Raw genomic sequence first — 6,000 nt, forward strand, 5'->3', positions numbered from 1 at the left:
CAAGGATGGCATGAAGACGGATGGTAAGCCTTCTGACAAGGGTGGGGACAAAGATAAAAAACATTCTGAGTCTTCATTAGGCCCACAAAAATCCTCTGGAGGTGGTGGGTCCAAATCTGCTTCTAACAATCAGAAAAAGCCTTGGTGTTATTTATGTAAAGTAAAAGGCCATTGGGCAATTGATTCCACTTGTCCAAAGAAAAACACCAAGCCTCCCACCACCACAACCCCAACTGCAACCTCTAGTGCCCCTAGTAATAGCACTGGTGGTGGGAAGTCTACTGCAAATAGCCAATCGAAGGGTGTAGCTGGGCTCACTATTGGCAGTGTAGTTGGGGGTTGGTCGTATTAGGGAGACCACAGAGGCTGTTTTAGTCTCTGACTGTAGCATTGACTTTGCCATCTTGGTTGCTTGTCCCCTTAATATGGGTAAGTACCAGCAACTACCCATAATCAACGGTGTTGAGGCCTACAGTGACACAGGAGCCAGTGTAACTATGGTTATAGAGAAACTGGTCCACCCTGATCAACACCTACTTGGTCAACAGTACCAATTGACTGATGCTCACAATAACACACTGAGCCACCCCATGGCTGTTGTGAATCTCAATTGGGGGAGTGGTTAATGGTCCAAAGAAATTTGTGGTAGCCTCTGAATTACCTGTAGATTTCTTACTAGGCAATGATCTGGAGACATCAACTTGGGCTGAAGGGGAGTTGGAGGCGCATGCAGCAATTCTGGGTATTCCTGGGCATATTTTTGCTTTAACCAGGGCTCAGGCCAAAAAGCAAAAAGGACAGGAAAACTTGGATCCTGGAACAATGGACCAAGTGCTCCCAAAAGCTAGAGATAGAAAGGGTGAATCCCTGCCCTCTATCCCTCCCTCTCCAGAAGAGTCCCCTTTTGAGGAAGAGGAATCATCTCCCTGTGCAGAACCTACACCAAATGAGCTGGCAGCAGATACTGCTGAGCTTTTGGGTGCAGGGGGCCCTGCTAGGGAAGAGCTGAGTGTGGCACAGCAAACCTGTCCCACACTAGAAGGTTTGAGACAGCAAGCTGTCAAACAGCAGAATGGGGATGTCAGTGATAGCCATAAGGTGTATTGGGAAGACAACCTCTTGTATACCGAATCAAGGGACCCTAAACCTGGAGCTGCCAAGAGATTGGTCATCCCTTTGCAATACAGAGAGTTTCTTCTTACCTTGGCACATGGTATTCCCTTGGCTAGGCATTTGGGCCAAACTAAAACTTGGGACAGGCTTGTTCCCTTGTTTCACTGGCCTCATATGTCAGAGGACACTAAATAGTTTTGACGCTCTTGTGTTACCTGCCAAGCCAGTGGCAAGACTGGTGGCACTCCAAAGGCCCCCTTAATTCCACATCCTGTGGTTGGGGTGACCTTTGAAAGGGTAGGGGTTGACATAGTTGGCCCCCTTGACCATCCAACAGCTTCAGGCAATAGGTTTATCCTGGTGGTAGTGGACCATGCCACTATGTACCCTGAGGCCATCCACTTAAGGACCACTGCAGTGGCAGAGGCCCTCCTGGGAATCTTTTCCAGGGTGGGCTTCCCTAAGGAAGTGGTGTCAGACAGGGGTAGTGACTTCATGTCTGCATAACTCAAGGCAATGTGGAAGGAGTGTGGTGTAACTTACAAGTTTACTACTCCTTATCATCCACAAATAAATGGTCTGGTTGAGAGGTTTAATAAAACTCTCAAAGGTATGATAATGGGACTCCCAGAAAAACTCAGAAGGAGATGGGATGTCCTGTTACCTTGCCTCCTTTTTGCTTACAGGGAGGTACCCCAAAAAGGAGTGGGCATTAGTGCCTTTGAACTCCTCTTTGGGCAGCCTGTGAGAGGTCCACTTGCTCTTGTTAAGGAGGGTTGGGAACAACCATTAAAAGCTCCTAAACAGGACATTGTGGATTATGTACTTGGCCTAAGATCAAGAATGGCTGCGTACATGAAAAAGGCCAGTAAAAACCTTCAGGCCAGCCAGGAGCTGCAAAAGCAATGACATGACCAGAAGGCTGTCCTGACCCAGTACCACCCAGGACAGAAGGTGTGGGTATTGGAGCCTGTGGCCCCAAGAGCACTCCAGGACAAATGAAGTGGACCCCACCTCATTGTTGAAAAAAAGGGTGAGGTTACCTACTTGGTAGACCTTGGCACTGCCCGGAGCCCCCTTAGGATGCTCAATGTGAGCCGCCTGAAACCCTACTATCACATGGCTGATCTCACCCTGCTCATGGCAACTGATGAGGGACAGGAGGAAGAGAGTGACCCTCTCCCTGATCTCTTCTCCACCACTGAAGCTGATGGCTTAGTGGAGGGAGTAGTGCTTGCAGATTGTCTTACTGCTGAGCAGAAAGATAACTGTATAAATCTTTTAAGTCAGTTTTATGATCTCTTCTCACTGATACCAGGGGGCATATTTATACTCCGTTTGCGCCGGAATTGCGTCGTTTTTTTTTCAGGGATCCCCCCAGCCCTGCTCTGGAGTGAAACTGGACAAAGGAAAGGGGAGTGACCACTCCCCTGACCAGCACCTCCCAGGGGAGGTGCCTAGAGCTCCTCCAGTGTGTCCCAGACCTCTGCCATCTTGCATGCAGAGGTGTGAGGGCACAATGGACAGCTCTGAGTGGCCAGTGCTAGCAGGTGACGTCAGAGACCCCTCCTTTCTCTGGAGCCAATCCTCCTCTGTGGGCTATTTAGGGTCTCTCCTGTGGGTATCTCGCCAGATAATGAATGCAAGAGCTCACCAGAGTTCCTCTGCACTTCCCTCTTCAACTTCTGCCAAGGATCGACCACTGACTGCTCCAGGACGCCTGCATCACCGCAACAAAGTAGCAAGAAGACTACCAGCAACATTGTATCGCCTCATCCTGCCGGCTTTCTCGACTGTTTCCTGGTGGTGCATGCTCTGAGTGCTGTCTGCCTTCACCCTGTACTGGAAGCCAAGAAGAAATCTCCTGTGGGTCAATGGAATCTTCCCCCTGCCAACGCAGGCACCAAACTACTGCATCACCGGCTCTCTGGGTCCCCTCTCATCCTGACGAGTGTGGTCCCTGGAACACAGGAGCGGGGTCCAAGTGTTTTCGACAGTCCAGTGGCCCTTATGTCCAAATTTGGTGGAGGTAAGTCCTTGCCTCCCCTCGGCAGACAGTAAACCTAGATACTGCGTGAACTGCAGCTGCTTGGGCTTCTGTGCACTTTTGCAAGACTTCCTTTGTGCACAGCCTAGCCCAGGTACCCAGCACTTCGTCCTGCATTGCCCAACTTGCTGAGTTGGACTCCGACATCGTGGGACCCTCCTTTGTTGCTCTGAGTGGACCGTCATCCTCAGATCTTCTAAGTGCCTGTTCAGGTGCTTCTGCGGGTGCTGCCTGCTTCTGCGTGGGCTCTCTGTATCACTGAGCGCCCCCTCTGTCTCCTCCTCCAAGGGGCGAGCTTCTGATCCTTCCTAGGCCCTGGCAGCTCCCAAAATCCTCAACTGTGAGTATTGCAGCTAGAAAGGCTTGTTTGTGGTCTTTCTGCATGCAAATAACTCTGCATCCTCCAGCACTTCGTGGGACATCTTCTGACTAAAAGAGAAGTTCCTGGCACCTTCCGTTGTTGCAGAATCTTTGACTTCTTCCACCTGGAGGCAGCCCTTTTGCACCTTCATCCGGGGTTTAGTGGGCTCCAGCCCCCCCTGGACACTTGCATGACTCTTGGACTTGGTCCCCTTCCTTTAAAGGTCCTCAGGTCCAGGAATCCATCTTCAATGCTTTGCAGTCAGTTGTTGTCCTTGCAGAATCCCTTATCTCGACTTTACTGTCTTTCTGGGGTAGTAGGGTAACTTTACTCCTACTTTTCAGGGTCTTGGGGTGTGGTATCTTGGACACCCTTAGTGTTTTCTTACACTCCCAGCGACCCTCTACACACTACACTAGGTCTGGGGTCCATTCGTGGTTCGCATTCCACTTTTGCAGTATATGGTTTGTGTTGCCCCTAGGCCTATAGTCTCCTATTGCATTCTATTGTGTTCTACAGTGTTTGCTCTACTTTTCTAACTGTTTACTTAGCTGATTTGATTTGTGTGTGTATATTTTGTGTATATTACTTACCTCCTAAGGGAGTATATCCTCTGAGATACTTTTGGCATATTGTCACTAAAATAAAGTACCTTTATTTTTAGTAACTCTGAGTATTGTGTTTTCTTATGATATAGTGCTAAGTGATATAAGTGGTATAGTAGGAGCTTTGGATGTCTCCTAGTTCAGCCTAAGCTGCTCTGCTATAGCTACCTCTATCAGCCTAAGCTGACAGAACACCTCTAATCTACTAATAAGGGATAACTGGATCTGGCACAAGGTGTAAGTACCACAAGATGCCCACTATAAGCCACGGCCTGCCTCCTACAATGCACGACTCAGAAACAGTTGCAGTTGCTGGCAGAAGATAAAGATACAATGTTGCAGAAGTCATCTTTGTTTCTTTGTTATAGTTGTAGAGTTCCTGGAGGGTTCAGAGGCAGTTTATTCGGTAAGAAGGCAAAGTGAAGGATGCAGAGGATTCCTGGTGGAGCCTTGTAATCCGAATCTGAGGAAACACTCAGAGAAGAGACCCTAAATAGCCTTGAAAGAGGGATTGGTCAGCAACACAGGTAAGCACCTACAAGGGGAGGGCTCCGACATCACCTGCTGGCACTGGCCACTCAGATGCTCCTAGAGTTCCCCACCAGATTGGAATCTAAGATGGCAAAACCCAGGGACCCTCTGGAGGAGCTCTGGACACCACCCCTGGGGTGGAGATGGACAGGGAAGTGGTCACTCCCTTTCCTTTGTCAAGTTTCGCGCTGGAGCAGGAACTGGTGGTCTCTGAACCAGTGTAGACTATATTTTGCAAGGAGGGCACCATCTGTACCCTTCAAAGCATTTCCAGAGGCTCTGGGAGGTTACCCCTCCCATGCCTGTAATACCTATTTCCAATGGGAGAAGGTGTACCATTCCTCTCCCAAAGAAAATCCTTTGTTCTGCCTTCCTGAGCCTGAGCTATACAAGCAACAGGAGTTCGTAAACCTGTCTCTGAGGTGGCAGCAGCTGGGGCTGCCTGGAAAACCTCAGAAGACTGTAATGGCAGCACTGGGGGTCCTTTAAGGAGCCCCCAACATGCATTGAAGCATACAACTAATGCTTGCAAAAGCCTTGAGGTCTGATTCTAACATGTTTGATACCAAACATGGCCACATTTAGTTACCATTGTGAAGCTGTACATAGGTAGTGACCTATGTATAGTGCACACATAAAATGGTGTCCCCGCACCCGCTAAGTCCAGGAAAATAGTCCTGGAGGGTGTGGGAACACCTCTGCTAGTGCAGGGGTACCCTCACACACAGGTACTCTGCACCCACCCTCCAGGGTTGGAAGGCCTGATATATGGGTGACTTATAAGTGACCTGGTGCAGTGTAAATGGCTGCAAAAGGATGCATGCACCGTTTCACACAGGCTGCAATGGCAGTCCTGTAGAAGCCTTTGCACAGGCTCCCTATGGGTGGCAAAAGAAATGCTGCAGCCCATAGGGATCCTGTGGAACCCCAATGCCTTTTGTACCTAGGTACCATATACTAGGGACTTATAAGGGGTGACCAGTAGTCCAATTTTGGGTGAAATACTGGGTTACCATTTTGCAGTGACAAAATTTAAAGAGAGAGAGCTTAAGAACTGGGGTCCTGGTTAGCAGGATCCCAGTGACATCAGACAGAAATTGAGGGTAAGAATGCAAAAAGAGGGTACTTTCCTACACTTGGTACATTAATGTGGCAACAAATAGAAAAGGATGTTAGCCGCAAAAGACCATTAGTTTCAGGGGAACAGCACTTCAGTTGAGTCCCCGCTCACGTTGTTGGAGGCCTATGAGACATTATTCAATGGGATGGGTTTCTCTATGATGGCACAAGATAAATAACTAAAAAGGGCCAATTTGAAGACTCTTGAACATGAGTTTTTGTCC

This window comes from Pleurodeles waltl, chromosome 5 (genome assembly GCF_031143425.1).
Source record: "Pleurodeles waltl isolate 20211129_DDA chromosome 5, aPleWal1.hap1.20221129, whole genome shotgun sequence".
Taxonomy (NCBI): domain Eukaryota; kingdom Metazoa; phylum Chordata; class Amphibia; order Caudata; family Salamandridae; genus Pleurodeles; species Pleurodeles waltl.